The sequence below is a fragment of the Erinaceus europaeus genome, chromosome X, assembly GCF_950295315.1.
Source record: "Erinaceus europaeus chromosome X, mEriEur2.1, whole genome shotgun sequence".
Lineage (NCBI taxonomy): Eukaryota > Metazoa > Chordata > Mammalia > Eulipotyphla > Erinaceidae > Erinaceus > Erinaceus europaeus.
In genome coordinates this window covers 28,433,182-28,455,717 of record NC_080185.1, presented here as the reverse complement: position 1 = coordinate 28,455,717, position 22,536 = coordinate 28,433,182, and the positions used below count along the sequence as shown (strand labels likewise).

Genomic DNA, 22,536 nt, shown 5'->3' with positions numbered 1-22,536 from the left:
GACCAGTCAACGCCCATGTTCAGCGGGGAAGCAATTACAGAAGCCAGACCCTCTTACTTATTTTTTAATATATATATATATATATATATATATATATATATATATACATTTATTTCCCCCTTTGTTGCTGTTGTTGTTTTATTGTTGTTTTAGTTGATGTCGTCATTGTTGGGTAGGACAGAGAGAAATGGAGAGAGGAGGGGAAGACAGAGATGGGGAGAGAAAGATAGACACCTGCAGACCTGCTTCACTGCCTGTGAAGCGACTCCCCTGCAGGTAGGGAGCTAGGGGCTCGAACTGGTATCCTTACTCCGATCCCTGCGCTTTGAGGCCATGTGCACTTAACCCGCTGCGCTACTGCTGACTCCTAGTCTTACTTATTTTTTATAATTTTAATATTTTATTGAGGGATTAATGGTATACAGTAAATATCATTTTGGTACATGTGTAAAATTTCTCAGTTTTCTTTAAACGCTCTCACCACCAGCCTATGTCTTCCTCCACTATTGTGCACCGAGACCTGAGAGCCGATCCCCCAGCCCCAGAGTCCTTTATTTTTTAAAAATATTTTATTTACTTATTAATGAGAAAGATAGGGGGAGAGAAAGAACCAGCTATCACTTTGGTACATGTACTGCCGGAGATTGAACTCTCAACCTCAGGCTTGAAAGTCCTGTTCTTTATCTACTGTGCCACCTCCTGGATCACCCCAGAGTCCTTTATTTACTTATTTTTTCTATGCATAGGAAAAGGAAAACCTAATAATCAATAGTGGTTATCTTTGGTTTGCAGAGTTATAGATCATTTGGGATTACGTCTTGTAATGTCTTAGTGGTTTGCGAAGTAAATACATATTTGACTAATCTGAAGAAGACACATAATAAACATATGTTTTAGGGGCTTGGTGGTGGCACATCCAGTTGAGCACATATGTGTCATGCACAGTAACCCAGGTTCAAGTCCCCAGTTCCTAGCTGCAGAGGGGAACATGTCATAAGCAGTGAAGCAGTGCTGCATGTCTTTATCTATCTATCTATCTATCTATCTATCTGTCTGTCTGTCTGTCTGTCTGTCTGTCTGTCTATCTATCTATCTATCTATCTATCTGTCTGTATCCCTCTCTTTGTCCCTCCCTTCCTCTCTGTTCCTTCCCCCTCCCTATTTCCCCCTGCCCACTCAATTTCTCTCTGTCTATCCAACAAAATAAAAATCAAATAAAAAAGTTTCATTAAGAATAAATGTAGAAAAATGAGAAATATTATGCATATACAAACTATTGTTTTTACTGTTAACTATACAACAATCACCCAATGAAAAATAAAATAAATAAATATATACCTTGTAGGTCACATCCTCCTCCTTATGTATTCTAAACTCATTTGCTTCTTTTTATAAATATGTATTTATCAGAATTGTTTTTGAAAATCCCAGATTGATTAAGTTCCAGGAAGGGAATGATAGGATGTCCTGGATGGGCTTGATTAAATTAGTGAATTTATAAAAGAGCATTGTTCTCTTTTATAAAGAAGATGGCTACAAGAGCCTGGAGCTAATGTTCTCTTCTGGGCCAATGCTGAAACTTGCAGTGCAAGATGGCATTACCTTAGAAGCATATGCTTTTCCTTTAATTGCGGTTAGAAGGTAAAGGACATATAGGATTTTAGCCCAAATCTCTGTGTAAAAACTGACATCCATAGGATAAATATTTCATCTGCTTGCTTAGGTTCAGGACCAAGTTCCAGTATTTTTCCACCAGGCTCCTATGTTCTACTTACAAATAACAACAAACAAACAAACAAAAAACCCTCTTGTTCTTTTCCAGAAGCTTGGGAAGAAAGGGGCTGAGCCGGCTCCCTTGAGTGTATCCCTGTGTGAAGAAAATCTGGCTACTCCTCATTGTCTGGCATGGGGTTGGGGTTGGTGTGTATTCAGTATAACTTGATAACTGACCAAAATGGTCATCAATTTCATCAGTGGGAACTGTGTTCAACCAATCAGTCATGTTGTGATACAACATTATTTTCATAGGCTATGCTGTGCTAGAGAATCAGAGACAAGATGCTGGGGAAAGAGGAGAAATCTCTGTTTTAAAGACATTTATTTTGGATATAGAAAGAAATTGAGAAGGAGGGGGAGATAGAGAAGAAGAGAGGGACTTGAACCTGGGGCCTTGTGCCCTATAACGAGTATCTGCTAATTGCACTATAACCTGGCCCTTGGAAATCTGTCTTAATCTGAAATCTCCCGCTAATTCTTTGTGTGGTCTTTAATAGTTCCCCTGGTGGGAAGTGTCGAAGTTAACTGTTTTGTTCCTCCAAATGGAAATAGATATAGTCAGACTATGAAATTGGTCCCTTGTGTATTTATAGTAAAGTTTGTACTCCCATACATGGACTTCAGGGTCCTGTATGACTAGGTTTCTGTCTCCCACTTTATCCTCACCTCCTATTATTTTCTTTTTCTCTGTGTCAGCCACACCTCAAGGCTTTTGTGTTAGCTTTTCTAGGTGCCTGGAAGATTTTTTTTTTTCTGAGACCCAAGTCTATTTCTGTACTCAGGTCCTGGCTTCAGTGTAATTTTCTTTTAAAGACCTTCTCTGACTGAGGCCTGGCTTTGTTGCATCCGGTTATGTGCACATCCGGTTATGAAGCACAAAGTCCCGGGTGTGAGCTCCAGTCTCCTCACCTGCAAGAGGCTCGATTCATGAGCAGTGAGTAGGTCTGCAGGTGTCTATCCTTCTCTCCCCCTCTTTCTCCCAGTCCTCTCAATTTCTCTCTGTCCCATCTAATATAAATTAGAAAGAAAAAAAAGAGGGGAAAAAAGGCCACTAGGAGCAGTGGATTCCTACAGAACCCTAGCAGAAACCCTGGAGGGGGAAAAAAATAAAAGACCTTTTCTGACTACCGTAGAGGAGAGTACTCCCACACTTTCTTCCCATCACTCTTCCTTACTATTTCCCTCCTGGGTACAATTATTAGTGTTCATATTTACTGTGTTTATTTATTGTTGGTTTCATCATTATCTTTTTTACCTGACTGAATTCTGAGATTCACAATAATAGGGATGCTTCTTGATCCTATTCATGTCTGCATCTCTAGTGACTAGAACAATGTGCAGCACATATAATAAAAGGTAACTGACATGTATTGTGGCATGAATATAAGAAGAATCTCTCATTGACACACTGACAAATACCCAGGTAGCTGTTATTCTGTGTCAGCTGTGCTGCACATGTTTTTCTAATTTAAACTCATATAATTCTCATAAAATTCTTTGTAGACCCAGTTACTCCATATAAAGTCAAGGAAACTGAGGCAGAGAGAAGTCAAATAACTTGCCCAATGTTATTCTCTAGTTCACATGACATATTCCTTCTAATCCTAACAATAACAAACCAAAGTAGCTACGAGTATCATCATCCCATCCTTTAGCCAAGGACACAAGTATTTAACCCAGGATCACACAGCTGGGTAAGTGGCAAAGGAGAATCTTGAATACACAGACTCTGACTCTAAAACCCATCCCCCCAATGACTGCACAGCTGCGATTGTTACAGATTCACCCTGCTAGTATTCCTACTACAAAGTTTGGAAAGTCAGAGAGGGCGGCACCTGGACCCACATAGATCATGCAGTAGGCAAGTCAGTAAGGGCATAACAGATATAAGACTGGGGAGAATTCGTGGTTGAAAGACTGGTTCTTTTGCACAGGTTGAATTGGATTGGATCTCCCTGTGAAGCTAGCTTATTTCCTTGCTTGCCATCAGAGACAGTCCTTTAAGAAGCTGGTCCAAAGGATTATTGTGAGGGCCAGAGAGGTTTGAGTTATAGAAGACACTGAAGCACCTCTAACCATTACCTGCTCCATACTCACTCATGACCACTCTCAAGTTATACATCCAGCTGGAGAAATATACTGGCCTATGAAAGGTGTAAGAGACCCCACCTGGAGAGGGTCTGCTTCACTAACAATGAAGTAGGTCTTCGGGAGTCTATCTTTCTCTCTGTCCCCTTATCCCCCCTCTTATCTCAATTTCTCTCTGTCATATCTAATAAAAATTAGGGAAAAAATGGCTGCCTGGAGTGGGGAATTTGTAGTGCTGATACTGAGCCCCAAGGAGGCAATAAAAACCCTGGAGGCAATAAAAAAAAAGAAAAGAAAGATACAAGAGGCAGCTGGAGTCGTGACCAATGTCGGTGTCGGCAGTTGCTGGAAAGAGAACTTTATGAAAACACTGAGGAATTGGAAACATTGACCACTTTATGGTAGATCAGTAACTCCACACTTACCATGTGGGTAGTTTCATTTCATTGGGAGATCCACAGACTGAGCTGAAGAGGCTTGTCTGGGCACTCATCCTATTGATAGATGATGTATTGTCTGCCTGATCACCTAGAGTTTTTTTTCCCTTTTCTTTTGCTTTGTTCTGGGAGAAATGAGGCCTAAGAGTCTCTCTCCCATGGTGTCTTACTCATCATAGTTTTGTTCCTCATAGAATTTCAGAGGACCATGGTCTCAGGCATTGTATTTTTATTCAAGAAAATGAAAAGCATTCACATAAAGGTATTTAGGTCATTCAGGCAAAATGTCAGAATTGTTGTTGAGGAAGCTACGCTCACTTAAAGCACCTTTAAAGGTTTTGCCTTTTTTTTTCCTTCTCAGCTACACCTACATATATATTACTACTTCCACTGTTCTTCCCTTGAGGGAAAAAAAGGACTTGACTTTCTCTGGAGGTGTTCTCAAATTTTCTTCCCTCTCAGTGATGGGGCCAAGGAACAAAAGGTCCTGATCACAAAAGCTCTGGGTCTTGGTAGAACTGAGATTCAGGGCCCTTTGGTCTGAATCTTTCCCCAACAGTCTAACTGAATATGACCACCATGCTGCACAACCGCAGTAGCAGTTGTTCATTTCATGGTATATGTACTTGGTGATCTTTGAGTCGCAACTAGTATACATGGTGCTACTGGTGCTGCATTTTCACTTGTGGGCCTTACTGTGAATTCTACCAGATCACTGCTGAGCTGGTGCTGCTGGGGATTGAAGCTGGGAGCTCAGACCCTCAGGCCTGAAAGTCCATTGCATAATCATCTTTCTTGCCCACTATGGGTTCATGTTTATTTATTGAAGTCAGTTACTCTGGTCATGCCCTTCAATCCAGTAGGATCCTGTTCATTTCAACTTTAAAATATGTAGACCCACCTGCAAAAACTGAGAAGTTATTGACTGTAAATTGCTAAGCTCCTACATCAAGGTAAAAGCATCTGAGTAAGGTTCCTTATATTCATCTAGAAGTGTTCACAGATCTCTGTAGCCAATATGTATGCCAGTCATTTAGTGATCACGGCAAAACCAAGTCTTTGAATATATTAATTAATACATTTCTAAATACTGAGACTGACAGATTGAAGGGATGAACTTTTCTTATCATTTTGTTATTGTGTTGAAAATGAATCACCGGGGCTAGAGAGATAACATAATGGTTGTGTAAAAGACTTTCATATCTTAGGCTCCTAGGTTTCAGGTTCAGTCTCTTGTACCATCTATGAAACATGTGACATACAGAGAATTGAAACACATGAATTTGAAGAAAAAAAGTGGTCAGCCTGTCTCTAAGTCCTTGGGAGTACAATGGTGGTTATTGTTGAAGGTGAAGTCGGGGCACAGACTGTTGATGATGGGACTGGTGTGGAACTATACCCCTATTATCTTATGATCTTGTAAATCACTAATATAAATTTTATAAAAGCAGGTAGTTAATTGTGATCACAATGAACCTAGTGACAGAATAAACAAATGGAATATTTTAACATTTTAAGACCTCTCAGGATCTACTGGAATAGGCTGTGGTATACTGGATGCAACTGGTCATGAGTGCTAAGTACTGTGGAAGCATATTTCTATACATTTCTCTCTGAATTCCCCCAGTGTCCCTTACATAAAGGAATGGGTATCTTTATTTATACACAAGGAACCCAAGTATCAGAGCAAGGAAGTGACTTTTCAGTTATAAATGACTCCCAGTTATAAATGGCAGATCTGGGAGTTACCAAGTGACTCCCAGTTATAAATGGCAGATCAGGGAGTTAAGTGTTTCCAGTGCATGTCTACTACATTCCTTTAAATCCATATAAACAGCAGCTAGAATTTTGTGCTATGTGAATTTATTTACTTATGTATGTACTTACCAGAGCATTGCTCAGTTATGGCTGCTGGTGGTGTGGGGGGATTGACTTTGGACCCTCAGACATGACTGTCTCTTGACATAAAAATTATGTTATCCACCACACCCTTTTAAGTGAATTTAATGCAAGTTCCTGTGACTGATATGAGACCTCTTAACCATTCTTAGAGATATCAAGACAAAAAAGGGTCAAAGAGAGCAACCTCTTTAGCATTTTGAGACACTAAACCTTCAAGGACTTGCTGCAAGTGAGCAGCTGCACGAGGGGGATGATAGTGTGATAGGTAAGGCAACATCAAGATGGCAGTGTGTGTTATATTACCACCAGCAGCTCAGCAGCAACTTCTTTGTTTATTTATTTTTTTGTATTTTTCTTTATTTTATTTATAAAAATGAAACACTGACAAAACCATAGGATAAGAGGGGTACAACTCCACACAATTCCCACCACCAGAATTCCATATCCCATCCCATCAAGCCATCAGCAACTTTTAATGGACTCAGGGCCTATCAGTACAGAGTGCTGCATGCAGCTCAGTGTTTTCCTTGAACAGAACTGTCTTGGACTTTGGCTTTTGTTCTTCAAATTCCCTTCCTCTGCATCTAGTGGTTCTAGCATTATGACATGGTAGAAAGAACACGAGCCCTTATCACCTGGGGGTCCTAGTCAGGGAGTCCTTGGATTCCTCGATAGATACTAAGGATCTAGACCTGTAACAGAACATTCTCTCCACCATCACTGGTCATTTACATTGGAAATCCCCATAATAACCCTTTTGTGGGTCTCTCTATGCCCTCATCCTCATCACAAACTAGTACTGGTAAGGAATGCCCCACTCTCCAAAGGGAGGCTGGGTCATTCTACTCTGCTACTTGAAGACTGGTCCTGCAACATGTGCAGCCTAAAATGCCCCTAGATGTGACCATGGAATATGAGCTCAGAATGATAGGGACCCAGAGGATATACAAGCTCTTGTGCTAAATGTGGATATACATGAGCCCTTGGTCAGATCCATGTGTTAAAATATAGACATAATTGTGTTGGAATATTGTGCAGATGTAGTTGAACATTGGCAGGGCCCACAAACCACTATATTTCCATGCAAGTGTTATTTACGTATCTCCACCATGTTATCCCCTCAGGGTATTGCTAATCCAGCCAGCTTTCTACCTTCCCAGAATGCCTTTTTCTTTTCTCCATCCTTTTCCCTAGCCAATTCTGTTCTGACTCGCCACTTCCGGAATTCTCCTATAAAAGTCACTTCTGTTTCCACTCTCTTTCTCTTTCTCTTCTGTATCCTGACCTAGAGAAGACCTGGAGAAGGGCTGGCATGCATAGTGGGAGGTGGCCATTTTGCTAGCTCCATGTGGCCTAAACCCACTGTGCTCACATCGACTCTGGGATGTCCACATCAATAAAGAATTGTATTACCACACCGCCACAAGTGCCTCGTCTCTCTCTCTCTCCCTCTCCGGCAAAGCTAGTCCGGCATAATTGTCCCCAGGTTTGGGAACCACTCTGCTCTAACTGAACTCTCAAGTTCCATTCTCCACTCTGACACCACCGTCTCAGAATATATTTCTAGACTATTTTCATGTTAGCCATTAGGCTTTTTTAAAAATTTAGTATTGGATAGATACAGAGAGAAATTGAGAGGGGAGGAGGAGATAGAGAGGGAGAGAGACAGATAATCACCTGCAGCATTATTTTACCACTTGTGAAGCTTTCAACCTGCAGGTGGGGACCAGGGGCTTGAACCTGTGTCCTTGCACACTGTAATGTGTATGCTTAACCAGGTGTGCCACTGCCTATCCTTTTTAGGTATGTTAAGCAAAGATTACTAAAGTCCTGGGGTCCTAGGAACATACCTAAAAATAGATATCCTAGCTTCTTTGCAATCTAGGGTCACTACTGCCATTGGCTCTAATTCTTCTCTTTTGTTACTATTTATCACACATTTTATCCTGCTTTATATCTTACAGTCTTTCAGCCACCAAGTTCCAGATGCTACTCTGAGCCTATCCTGATCTCCCTGGGTAGATGACCTCACTAGCATATCCCAGAATCTCATCTGCAGAACCCTACCCTACTAGAGAAATATATAGACTAACTGGGGGTATAGATTGGCTAGCCAATATCCATTTCTAGCAGAGAAGCAATTATAGAAGACAGAACTCCTTCCTTCTGCACCCCAAAAAGAATTTTGGTCCATTCTCTCATAGGAGGAAATGTTAGGGGAAGATTACCAGAGGGCCCTGAGCTCCAGTGCCACAGGGACACAGAACTTTTATGACAAGGAAACTTTATGTTTGCCCCTTTACTGAGAGGGGAAAAGGAACAAGGAAGGACACCCAGAAATTGTAATAGATATAGATGTGTCTTAGAAAGGAAATGAAAGCAGAACCGTAGAAATGAATACAAATGGACACCATTGGGAGTCGGGCAGTAATGCAGTGGGTTAAGTTCATGTGGCACGAAGATCAAGGACAGGCATAAGGGTCCAGGTTCAAGCCCCTGGCTCGCTACCTGCAGAGGAGTCACTTCACAGGCGGTGAAACAGGTCTGCAGGTGTCTATCTTTCTCTCCCCCTGTCTTCCCCTCCTCTCTCCATTTCTCTCTGTCCTATCCAACAATGATGACATCAATAACAAGGGCAACAAAAAGGTAAATAAATAAATATTAAAAAAATTAAAAATGAGCACCATTTTCTTTTTTAAAAAAAAATTTTTATATTTATTTTATTTATTTATTCCCTGTGTTGCCCTTGTTGTTTTTATTGTTGTAGTTATTATTGTTGTTGTCATTGTTGGATAGGACAGAGAGAAATGGAGAGAGGAGGGGAAGACAGAGAGGAGGAGAGAAAGATAGACACCTGCAGACCTGCTTCACCGCCTGTGAAGCAACTCCCCTGCAGGTGGGGAGCTGGGGCTCGAACTGGGATCCTTATGCCTGTCCTTGTGCTTTGCACCACCTGTGCTTAACCAGCTGTGTTACAGCCCGACTCCCGCACCATTTTCTACATGGGGTCAACCATCTTTGGCTGAGTGGCCCACATGCTTATCTGTTGTATGCCTTTTCATTTACCTTATTAAAAGCTTAAAATTATGGAAAAAATATTATGAAGAATATTTTGATAAAGCATGGGGAAAAACCATTGACAATGGAATAACAATCATTTGTTTGAGTCTTATAAATGCAAAAAAATGAAGTAGTAGTCATGGGACATATACTGAAAGGAATACTATTCTGAAATTATAAAGAAACTGTATCATGTCCTTTGGGACAAAATGCATGGAACTGGAGGTGATTCTATATAGTGAAGTAAGGAAGGAAGTGAAGGTCAGCCACCAGATAATTCCATTCATATGTGCAATATAGAGAACTGAAACAGATAAACTTGAAATATATATCCCATATCTAATATCCTGGGATAGCTGTGGTGGTTATCACTGGGGGTGGGGTGGGTGGGGTACAACACTTTGGTGGTGGGAGTGGCATAGAATATATATACCCTCATTATCTTATAATATTGTTAATCAATATTTAATAAAATATTTTTAAAAAAGAACTTGATCTGGTGATGGGCAGTGGGTGCACTCAGTAAAGCAAACGTGTTACATTGTGCAAAGGCTTAGATTCAAGCCCTTGATCCCCACCTGCAGGGCAGGGTGGGGTAGCTTCAGGAATGGTTAAGCAGTGCTGAAGTTCTCTCTCTCTTTCTCTTTCTCTCTCCCTCCTCTATCTCCCCTTTCCCTCTCAATTTCTCTCTGTCTCCATCTAAAAATAAATAAACAGGAAGGAAGGAAGGATGAATGTGAACTGTGGAGAGACACACCTATCTCCAGCTTCTACTTCCATCAACCTTTGGCTGTGTGATTACACTTAACCATTCAGGTCTTTGGTTCCTGCTCTAAGTTGGTGTTAGGTTAGTTGCTACTACATGAAGATAGTTGATACTACATGAAGATCTCAGTTATGAATATGACCCTCATTCCTCATCAGCTCTTGCATGTCTGCCCCCAGACTCTAACATTTTCCTCACCATTCATTTTCCTCTTGAAATGACACCAGAACCTTAAGGAATTGCTACCAGAATTGGCCACCAGATGGTGGTAACCTCCTATCCCTGCTTCTTTCAGTCTCTGAAATTCTATGTAAGGTTTAGGGAGACAGCATAATGATTGTGCAATAAGCTTTCATGCCCGAGGCTCTGAATTTGCAGGTTCAGTGCTTGTCATCACCAAAAGCCAGAGCTGAGCAGTACTCTGGTAAAAAAAACAAAAACAAAACAAACAAGAAACAAGCATAGGAGCACACCTGGCATGTTCCGCCCCACTGGAGCAGCATTTTTAAGCACTGATACCACTGCAGCCACAAACACCAAGTCTGCAGTTACCACAGACTTGGAGGCTTACAACCCATTTGACTCTGGGCAAGTCACTGAACTCTGCTGAATCTCCAATGGCAGCCAGTTAGTGGAAATAATACTTCCTTCTGTCTTACTCATGTAGTCAACACTATTTATTAAGCGCCTAACAACATGACAGGTATTTTGCCAGGCCCTGGGACTGCAATGTTGAGAGGGGAGATAAGCATGAATAATCACACTCAAAGATGTGAGATTGCAATGGTTTAAAGCAGTGACACAGGCACATGGTATTATGAGACAGTATCTGAATAAGACAGGGAGGCTCAATCCACAGGCTTTACTTGATGATGGATTGATGGTGGAAGATAAAGTATAAGAATGAATCAGGAGTTGTTCCTTCCTTGCTGGTTGACAGGTGGTGTCGCTCATGGAGGCTGGTGACAGTGCTAGAAGGTCCAAGTGGGGAGCTAACTGTGGCCAGTGGGACCACTTACATGTGTACACACACACACACACACACACACACACACACACACACACACACACACACACACACCACTCCTAGGTGTTGGGGGGACTTTCACACCTTCTGTGTCTTTTAATCAAGTGATGATGGAAGATTTATTTGGAGAATTACTATTCTCATTTTCCAGAAGTTGGGACACAGAGGATTGAAACAACTTTCCCTGGATCTCATAGCTAGTTAGTGGAAGATCTGGATTAGCTTTGGTTCTGCAACCCAAACATGTGCTTTTTCCACTACATCATCCTGTGGGGCCCAGGACATTCTTCCAGGGTAGGGAGAGCAGGCTAGCCAAGGGAGGTGGGGGGGCAAGTTTAGGAGGAGGACAAGTGGAAGAGAGTAAGGAAGAATCCTGCTACATTAGGGGAACAGATGATTCTCTCCAGTGACCTGAATATCTTTTCTTCTTCTTCTTCTTCTTTTTTTTTTTGGACATGTACTGGGCAAGCCAAGCTGAGGTTCATACCACAAACTACCCTCTTTCTATCAAATTCTGATCCTGAAACCTGAAGAGGTGGAACCAATGAAGAGGCAGTTTATGAAGTGGCCTCAGGGCTAAATTTGAAATTAACATGGGGATTTCAGTCAGAGGAGTCAAGTTTCCAGAGCAATGGTGAAGGCCAGCAGCTGGGGCCTCATGGAGAAATGGAAAGCTGACCCTTCTTGGCTAATATTTTGGCCCCCACCTCCCTGTCACCTGCTCCTATGCTCCTGGAGCTCTAGGAAGCAGACAGAGAGTGGGGGGGGGGAGTCACTCACTGGGCTTCTGGTTTCTCACATGGCTAGGAGTGGTTCATGTGGGTAGGGTCTGAGGGGACCTAGATGCCAGTAGGGCCAAAGAGGACGTTTATACAACAGAGGGCTACTAGGTTTCCTCTCCCCACCACAAACAGTGTCCTCGTCATACAAGCTTCCCATTTAGTCTTCTTACAGCTTCAGCTACAAGTTCAAAGTCAGGTGATCCCCCCCCTAAAATTTTAGTGGCTCTTACCCCATCACCTGACACCTAGGTTTCTAGATATTTTTCCATAACAACTACTAAACTAGGGTTTATTTCTGGGCTCTGACAATCTCTTGGGGGATATAGAAGTCCTAGGGGTTAGAGAGTTTTGGGGGTTAATTTCATAGCAGGGCTTGGCCTGGGGAAGGGGGATGGTGGGGTGGGGGGGGCTTTGGGGTCCTGGTCCATGGTGTCAGAAAGGGACCTAGGTTGAGGTTGCGAGTGTCTAGGCAGACATCTATCATGGGAAGATGAAATTTTGTACCTATGTGTCAGCAACTTTACTGTAAAACCATTTGCAACCTTCCCCCAATAATGCTATACAAGAAAAAATAAAAAGAAGGGCACAGCTGGTTGAGAGCACACATTACAGTGCGTAAAGATCTGGGTTTAAGTCACCCGTCCCCACTTGCAGAGAGGAAGCTTCATGAGTGGTGAAGCAGTGTTGCAGGGGTCTCTCTATCCCACTCTATCTCCCCTCCCCCCTCTCGATTTCTGTCTCCATCCAAACACAAACAAATAAATAAGTGCATCAAAAGCATTAATAAATCTACACTGAATGCTATAAGTTGGGTTGGAATCATCCATCTGGAGCTAAGGGCAACCACAAACTTTCAGGTTCTCCTCTGTGTGCACCTCAGTGGATAACGATCACACTCAGTTGCACCCGGGAAGGGAAATATCCTAAATAACAGTGGCTTAAATGAGAGTGACACTTTTTTTCTCTCACACATCAGTCAGTCTGGAGATAGGATGTACACTTTCCATGTGCAGGTAGTGGTTATGGGAAGTTGTTAGGGACTGCACTTCTGCCCAGCCCTCTACTGTGCCCCGCTGAAGGTGAGGCTTTTGTCCCTATGATCTAGACCACTGCTGTGGCTCCAGCCCACACATGCTCATTCCAAGCAGCAAGACTGAGGAAGAACTAAGGAAGGGTTAGCCCTCTGCGCCTTTTAGGAGAGCTCTAAGAAATCCTGATTGGCATACCCACTTGCATCTTATCAGTCAGAGCACTGTGGTCTGGCCACCCCCTAGTAGGAGTGAAGAGGTGGGAGGGGGCATGATTTGGGTGCATCAGGAAGGCAAGGGGAGGCAGTGGGACAGACACACTAACAATCTCAACCACATTTCGTGTAAAAAAAAAATCTCATTAGCTTCACATTGTCCTCTTTGCCTTGTCAAGGACTAATGAAAAAAGAACATAGGAAGACAAGATATAAATGATGGCTTAGTCCCAGCGAAGGCCAAATGATGTCCCTGAGGGCTGTAGGAATGACAGTTTAGCAGTAGATCTGTTAGGAGAAAAAAAATAAAAAAGCAGTGATTCTAGAGCTGAGTCATCGCTGGCACACAGTCATATAGCACGACGAACTCAAAAGAACCTGGATCCCTGTCGGCCCCGCCGTCACGATCTGAACAGCTATTTAATTTTAGAAAAACAACATCATGCACCTCGTTAAAAATCATTGCTGGTCTTGATTCTTATCGGTTTTGTGGTTAGCTTTGCACTTCGTTTGGAAGTTAGTTTCAGCTGTATAATTGTCTACAGGCCATACATGTCGGGGGCTTGTTTTCCCTCTGGATGTGGTTTAACACTGTAACGAAAATGAGTCAATAAATGGGATCTATATATTTCTTCTTCTTCTTCTTCTTCTTCTTCTTCTTCTTCTTCTTCTTCTTCTTCTTCTTCTTCTTCTTCTTCTTCTTCTTCTTCTTCTTCTTCTTCTCTCTCTCTCTCTCTCTTCCTTTCTCTTTATTTCTGAAAAATAAACATTACTCAACTGGAAAATGTTTCTTGAGACCACTAGGGACCCTTGTGGCAAACAGGAGGCTAGTGGAACCCCAAACTAAGGCTTTCTGGCTTTGACTTCAGGGTTCTTTTTTTTTTCACAACACCACCCCAGTGCTGCTGGGGAGGAGGCAGAACTGAGATGCAAAACAGGTGTTGAACCTAAACATAGCATATGATCAGAGGAGCCTAGCACTGGCAGAGCTGGAAGGTCACATGGCATGCCTCCTGCCCAAAACTTGTGTCACCATAAAAGCCAAGTGCCTGGGCCAGGGGAGTGAGCATGATCTTGGCAGTTTAGGATGGCATAATGAAGTCTTTTTTGGGGGGGAGGGGCGGTGTTAGTTTAAACATGAGCTCCTGGACACCAGGAATCCTGGATCTATTTTTCTCAGCATATTCAGATGAACATTTGACAAGGAAAAAAAAAAAGGACCAGGCCAAATGCATGGAAACATTCCTAATAACAACCCCTCCTTCCACCACCATCTGCAGCACAGCCCCCCCCCCCCCTTAATCTATGGCGACATACAACCATCACCAGGATTCTTTCACTGTGTTTCAACCTGGAGAGGAGCCTGATTATCATGGGGCCCAGGGGCTGTGGCAGATGGTTGGGGCCTCTTTTGACTCTGGGGACTTGGGGGAGGAGTTATTCCAGAGGCCCTGTTTCAGGCCATTTATAGATGGAGGGAAGAGAGTACTTTCTCCTTCTTTCTCTGAGAGCAGTAAATCTTTCTCAGTTCCAGTCATTGCCACCCCCTTTGAACACTTGCTCAGATTATCCATCTGCTGTCAGGGAATCCACATGGCTCAAGAAAATCTGAGGAATGCTCTTCCATTTAGGTGAAAGGAGAAGAATGAGTGAAAAGGAGAAATATCAAGATTGTGTGTGTGTGTGTGTGTGTGTGTGTGTGTGTGTGTGTGTATGTATGTATGTATGTATGTAAGAGAGATGGGGGAAAATAGACTGGGGGCAAAGATAGACAAAAATATTTAGAGTTAAAAATATAGAGATAGCTTTCCCATATATATATATATATATTATTGAATGGAGACAGAGAGAAAATTGAGAAGAGGAGGTATAGAGAGAAAGAGACAGAGACACCTGCCGCCCTGCTTCACCACTCGTGAAGCTTTCTCCCTGCAGGTGGAGACCAGGGGCATGAAGCTGTGTCCTTGTGCACTGTAGTGTGTGTGCTTAACCAGGTGTACCACCACCTGGCTTCTAGAGGTAGCTTTTCTTTAAAAGGTTTATCTGTTACCATGTACACAGAGTTGTATATATAAAGACAAAAAAGAGTCAGAGACACAGAATGCAGAGAGATTCATGAAGGTATACATAGAAGTACTGTTGCCATATGTAGTCATAGAGGAAGAGAGATGGATAAACACAGAAAAAGATAAAATCATATTTTTAAAAAAAGGAAGAAATGGACAGGGAGAAAATGGATGAAGTAAGAATGGGAAAGTGGTGCCAGCAAGAGAGCTCACATGGGAAGGTGCCTGCTTTGCCTCATGTGCAACCCAGGCTTGTGCCTAGCTCCTGCTTTACTGAGGGAAGCTTTGGTTCTGTGGTGTCTTTCCCTTTCTCTCTCTGTTTTTGTCTTTCTATATGAAAACTCTATCCCAGGGAAGAAAAGTCCTGGGGGAAAGAATGTAAGAATGGGAGAGAGAATACCCTAGCAGACACAATTCAGTATGCGAAAAAGAAAAATACAAAGCATAGAGAGGTTTCTGTGCCTCTCTGTTGCTCCCCCAAGTGTTATAAAAGAGGATAACAAAGCCAGACTCGGACTGGATTTGGTGTATTGCATTAAAGACTCTGCATTGCATTAAAAGACTCTGGGAGAGGGGGCTTTCAGGTCTTGGTGCATGATGGTGGAGGAAGGCCTACGCTGGGGTGAGAGTTTTCTAGGCAGAAAACTGAGGAATTTTGCACATTTACCAACAACTGTATTTACTGTTGACTGTTAACCATTAATCCCCCCAATTAAAAAAATTAAAAAGAAATGTGTATGGAGTCGTGGTCAAGTGTTGAGATCTAAATCACATGTTTTTTTATAAAAATAAAAAAGAGGATAACAAGAGGCAATGCTGTGCTTGAGATGTGTGCATGCAGAGGACTAAATCAGTCAGATAACTATCTTCTGGATGTGTCTAGACCAAACACACCCACCTTTGGGTTACTTCACTCACAAATATCAGAACAGTGGAAAAGAAAGCAAATGACACAGCACAGCCTATGTAGTGTCTGGAAGAGGTCAGGTTGGGACTGAAGCTGGGATACAGTGACTGGAAAGACAAGCAGCTAGGGGCTGGGCAAGTGGTGCACTTGGTTGAGCATGCAGTTGCAAAATGCAAGGACCCAGGTTCAAGCCCCCAGACCCCACCTGCAGGGGGAAAGGTTCACAAGTGGTGTAGTGCAGTAGACACCTCCATCTCCCTATCTCCCCCTTCATTCTTGATTTTTCTCTGTCCAATAAATAACAAATAAAAATGATTTTTTAATTTTAACAAGAGCACTGCTCAGCTGTGGCTTATGGTGGTGCAGGGAATTTAACCTGGGACTTTGGAGCCTCAGGCATGAGGGTCTCTATGCATAACCATTATGCTATCTACCCCTAGTAAAAATATTTTTTAAAAGGAATAGCAGCTGTATGCACAGATCATGTTTGCCATGGAGAACTCATGTTGTGCCTAATCCAAGCAGGCTTTCTGAACAGAAGGCAATTTCTACAGTGGTGGGAACTGAGGCCACCAGAGTGGGTCAACAGCTGTTCACAAGATGTGAAAATCAGCCCTGAAGAGCACCTCCTGGTTTCTTTTAGACTCTTGCCCATTCCTACTCTCTCATATTCGGTCACTGGCCTCTTTTTTCCCCACAGAGGACCTAGCAGCTGTCATATGTTACATTATCTCTACCATCTACACCATTCTCTGGTGCTTCCTTTCCCTCCAGTCTCTTCCCACAGCCCTCTATTCACCCGGCACCCTGCATGACATGCTGCATGATCACAGAACCTGGTAGGGGCAGTCTCTGAAAAGGGGGTCTTACCAATGTCACTGCCACACTATTGCTTCATCCTCAAGCAACCATCAGGGCTGGGTGTCAGCCTAGCCATTGCAAAGATGAAGAAACAGAGACTCAGAGAGTTTAGACAACTTAGCCGGCATCACGCAGCAAAGAACAAGCTCAAAAATCAGATATCTCTACCTCTTCAGCCTATCTTGCTTCCGCTGTGCCAGACTGGATCTCAGGGACCTCTCGCATTTCTCCTTGAAATAATTTCTGCCCAGTAAAATCAGGGAGTGATGAGTTTGTACAGTGTAGCTCCAAAGATTCATTGTTTTTTTTAAATTGTTTTATTTAATTATTTTTTTTAATTTTCACCAGAGAATAAGATGATGCTGGCACTACAACTACACCATTCCCAGAGGCCATTCCCCCACAGCTCCATTTTTTTCTTTTTCTATTTTTCTATTTGATAGGGCAGAGAGAAATTGAGAGGGGAGGAGAAGAAAGAGAGGGTGAAAGAAAAAGAGATATCTGCAGACCTGCTTTACCACTTGTGAAGCTTCCTCCCTGCTACTGGGTCCTCACACTTGGTAGCCTGTGCACTCAACTGGGTATGCCACTTCCCACCCCACCTCCCCAAGTTTCTCTGTAGGAACAAAATTGTGAACACCAGACTGTTGTTCCCATTGGCTGAGCAATTGGAGGTGAAAAGAGAACAAGCAATAAAAATTAATGGTGCAAAGACAAGTTAATTAAGAAAACCGTGTACATATAGAGCGAAGTATTGCATATTATCACTCCCTCTGCTATTTGACCATGTTGTGAGCTTGGCAAGTAAGTACTCAGACCTTCACTCAGCATAGAATCACTTCCAGTCCTTTCTCTAGTGCCCAGTGTATCTTCAGGTATGGTTGGGAGGTTGGAGACACATCGATACATAGATATGTGTAATTTTTTTTCTTTGTTCCTCCTCCTCTCCTTCTTTGGCACCAGGGCTATCATTGTGATTCAGTATCGACACTAAGAATCCATCACTCCCAGAAGCCATTTTCCCTTTTTATTTTTTTCTTCTATTTTATTCAATAGGACATAAAGAAATTGAAATGGGAGGAAGAGGCAGAAAGGGAGAGGGAGACACCTGCGGATCTGTTTCACTGTTCATGAAGATGGGGAATGGGATTCCCTGCAGATGGGGAATGGGATTCACACCCAGGCCCTTTTGCATGGTAACATGTGTGCTCCACCAGGTGTGTCACTGCTCGGCCCTAGATATGTGTAATTTTATTGGGGGTGAGGGGTGAATAGTTTACAATACAGTTGTTGACACCTTACAATTTCTCTTCTCCCCATGCTAAGTGTCTTCAGAGCACTCTCATTCCCAACATAGGCCCATTTCCACTATCAGGACCCCAGAGTCCTTCTCAGACCAGACCCCCTCCCTGTCTTCCTTCCCAGGGCCACTTGCTTTGGTGCAATATACCACATCAAGTCAAATTTTTACTTTGTGTTTTCCCTTTCTGTCCTTGTTTCTTAAGTTCCATCTATGGGTGAGATCATCTGGTAGTCATCCCATTTGTTGGTTTATCTAACTTAATATGATTCCTTCAAGCTCCATCCAATATAAAATGAAGACGTTAACTTCATCATTTCACCATTATTTTTTAAAAAATATTTATAAAAAGGAAACACTGACAAAAACATTCATCATTCTTAACAGCTGATATATATTGCAACTTTCTTAGCCACTTAACTGTGTTGGATACCTGGATTGCTTCTGTTATATTCTGAGACCTACTCACCTCTTTCTCCTTGGTGGCTGCCCTAGCTGTGTGGCCACTATCTACTAACATTTACTTAGTCTCTCTGTGGTAGGTATTTATTACAGTAGGAAATACAGAGAGCTCTTCAATAAAGACATGAGGCTGCAATCAGTATTTCAAACAATCTTAAGGACAAGGCTTTGGGGAAAAGAGGCTTTGTTAGCCTTTCTCCTCTTTGATATCTTATCTGCATGGTGGAGTTTTCAGCTTAACTGGATTATATTCATTGGACTAAATGATTTCTATATATGAGATTTCATTTCAACCCTGGTGAAATTCTGTAAGAGCTATTATTGTTACTATTTGATAAATAATGAAATGATGGCTCAGAGGAGCTAAGTAACTTTCCCAAAGAGCAATTTGTTTTGCTTTATATCTTAACTCTTTTTCATCCACCAGTTTCCAGATGCTGCCTTGATGCCAACTCGAATTCCCTGGGCAGATGACCCCCACCAATTTGTCCTGGAGCCTCACCTCCCCAGACCCCTGCCTGACTAAGGAAAGAAAGAGACAGGCTGGGAGTATGGATCGACTTGCCAATGCACATGTTCAGCGGGGAAGCAATTACAGAAGCCAGACCCTTCACCTTCTGCACCCCATAATGACCCTGGGTCCATACTCCCAGAGGGCTAAAGAATAGGAAAGATATCAAGGGAGGGGATGAAATATGATGTCCTTGTGGTGGGAATTGTGTGGAAATGTCCCCCTTCATCCTATGGTCTTGTCAGTATTTCCATTTTATAAATAAGAATTATATAAATAAAAGTAAGTTGTGGAGCTGAAATTTGAAGCTAGGAAATTTGGATCCAGAGACAATACTTAGAGCCATGATCCTACATTTAATTTTTCTGGAGATAAACAAAACAGCAACAAAATAGAATAACAAGGCAAGCTATTTCTGCCCCACCCCCAAAGTGGTATGAAAATCTCGGTACCCCACAAAGTGAAACTTGTGCTGGGTAGGGCATATTGCACCAAAGTAAAATACTCTGAGGAGAGAGGAGAAGGAAGCGGGTGAATAGAACTTTGTGGTTCCATCATATGATGATGGGAAAAGTTGGGGGGCAGGTAGTGGTATATCCATTTGAGTGCCCATATCACCAAGTGCAAAGGATCTAGGTTTGAGCCACTGTTTCCCATCTTCAGGTGTGTGTGTGTATGGTGGGGTGTGTGTGTGTGTGTGGGGTCACTTCACGAGAGTGAAAACAAGTCTGCAGATATCTATCTATACTTCAACTTTATTTATCTCTCTCTCTTTTTCTTAAATCAATTTACAGGTATTTTGAAAAAATATTATCTATATTGGATAGAGACAGAGAGAAATTGAAAGTAGACAGGGAGAGAGAGAGACCTGTAGCATTGCTTCACCACTTGTGTAGCTTTCCCCTTGCAATTGGGGGCCAGGATCTTGAACCTGTGTCCTTGTATAACATAACACATGTGCCACAACCTGGCCCCCTATAGCCCCCTTTTTATCTCTCCCTCTGCTCTCAATTTATCTCTGTTTTATCAAATGAAATAGAAAGGAAAATAGAACAGCCCACCAGAAGCAGTGTATTCATGGTGCTAGAATTGAGCCCTAGCAATATCCCCATGGAATTAAAAAAATTATTTATAAAAAGGAAACACTGACAAAAACCATAGGATAAGAGGGGTACAACTCTACACAGTTCTCACGACCAGAACTCCGTATCCCATCCCTCTCTCCTGATAGCTTTCCTATTATTTATCCCTCTGGGAGTATTGACCCCGGGTCATTATGGGGTGAAGAAGGTGGAAATTAAAAAAAAAAACTGTTTAAGTTGTGAATGAGAGTGTTTGGAAGAGAACTTTCATGAGGTGAGAGATAGTTCCCATATGAAAACTGTAAACAAACCATTAACCGTCCAATAAAAATGATTTAAAAAATGAAAGAAAATCTTTGTTTCCCAAGACACTCCAACCTAGTGCCACTTCCAAGTGACAGAATATCTGAACTGCAAGTCACTGTGGGACAAATATATCACCTTTAGAAAGTTGCTCTTGGCATTTATATGTTTCCCATTTTGGGGAGCTATTCTTTCCCCTGATCTAATTTTCTTTCTTTTTTAAAATTTTTCTTTCTTTTTAATTGATTAAAAAGTTTGAGACATTCAGTTTCCCCTCTTATATTAATTAGTGATTTCTATGACTACGAGTTAATAGGAGTGTACATAAATACCATTCCCACCACCAAAAGACTGTGTCCCATCCTATCCTCCCCGCCTCCCCCAACGAAGTCGAACATTCACCCTCACCTTCCTCCCAGAGAATTTTACTTTGGTGCCATACTCCAAATTCAGTCAAATCCTGCTTTGAGTCTCTCTTTCTGTTCTTTCTCAACTTCTGATTATGAGTGGGATCATCCCATACTCATCTTTGTCTTTCTGACTTAGCTCACTTAACATAATTACTTCTAAGGCCATCCAAATAGGTCAGAAAAGATGGGTTCATTGTTATTAATAGCTATGTAGTATTCCATTGTGTGTATATACAACACAGCTTTCTCAGCTATCATTTGTTGTTGGGCACCTTGGTTGCTGTGAGGTTTTAGCTATTACGAATTGTGCTGTGTTTTATTTATTTATTTATTTATTTATTTATTTATTGGATACTTCTCACAATTGGCTGTCTTTGCTTAGGCTGCCTGCAGCTAATCCAGAAGTCCAAGCTGCAGACTGACTACTAGGGGTTTTCTACTCTATTTTATCTTATTTTATTACTACTATTATTATATACACGTATCCCTTTTCCATCCACCTTCTTCAGGTTGACCAAAACTAACTGTTGTTGTTTTTTTCATTGCTAGGTGACTGGGTGATTTGGTCTTTGATCTGCATCATTTCAGATTTGGGTTTCATTTTTACTTTTTTTTCTCCAAAAAAAATAGAAAATATCTATTTTTAAATACTGAATATCTTCTTATTTAAATATTTATTTTTATGAAAGAGAGAAAGTCTAGATAGCTGCTCAACTATGGCATATGTAGTGCCATGTATTGAACATGGCATCTAAGCAGAGACAATCTCCCTCTTAAATTTCTTAATTTTTATATGATATTAGACCTGAAACTATACAGTAAATAGATTAACATATTGGTGAAATACTTCAGGACCATAAAATCAAAGATATATATGAAAACTCAGCCCCATGGGCAGGGGACATAAAACAAGATAAAATAAATGGGACTACATTAAATCAAAAAGCTTCTACACATCAAAAGAAAACTCCACAGGATAAAAAGGCAACCCAGCAACTGGGAGAAGGTATTTTCACACCACGTATTTGGCAAGCAGCTGTTATCAAAGATCTATAAAGAACTCATACAGCTCAGTAAAAAAGTACAACTCAATAAAAGTGGGCAGAAGATATGGATAGATAGTTCTGTAAAGAAAAGATACATATGGCCCATATGTGGAAATGCTCTACTTCACTCATTATTAGGAAAATGATAAATAAAACCACACTGAGATTTCATCTCACATCTGTGAGAATGGTTTTCGTCAACAAAAGCTGTTGGAGAGGCTGTGGAGAAAGAGGAACTCTATTACATTGCTGGTGGGAATGCAAAGTAGTGCAGCCATTATGGAGAAAAGTGTGAAGAATATTTAGACAAAATAAATCAAGATGCCTTAGAATCCAGCAAATACTTCTATGCATTTATTCAAAAGACACGAAAACACTAATTCAAAGGGATATACACAACCCTATGCTCATAGTTGCATTATTCACAACAGCCAAAATATAGGAACAAATATCCATCAGTAGGTGACAGGATAAAAATGTTATGGGACCTATACTCATAGATTATTA

General features: G+C 41.7%; 1 long non-coding RNA gene across 1 annotated transcript in view; it reads right to left on the bottom strand.

Annotated features, from left to right (window-relative positions):
- LOC132535807 (uncharacterized) overlaps positions 1–22,536 on the bottom strand; it is a 651,000-nt gene that overhangs the window by 512,306 nt on the left and 116,158 nt on the right. The window lies entirely within an intron of this gene.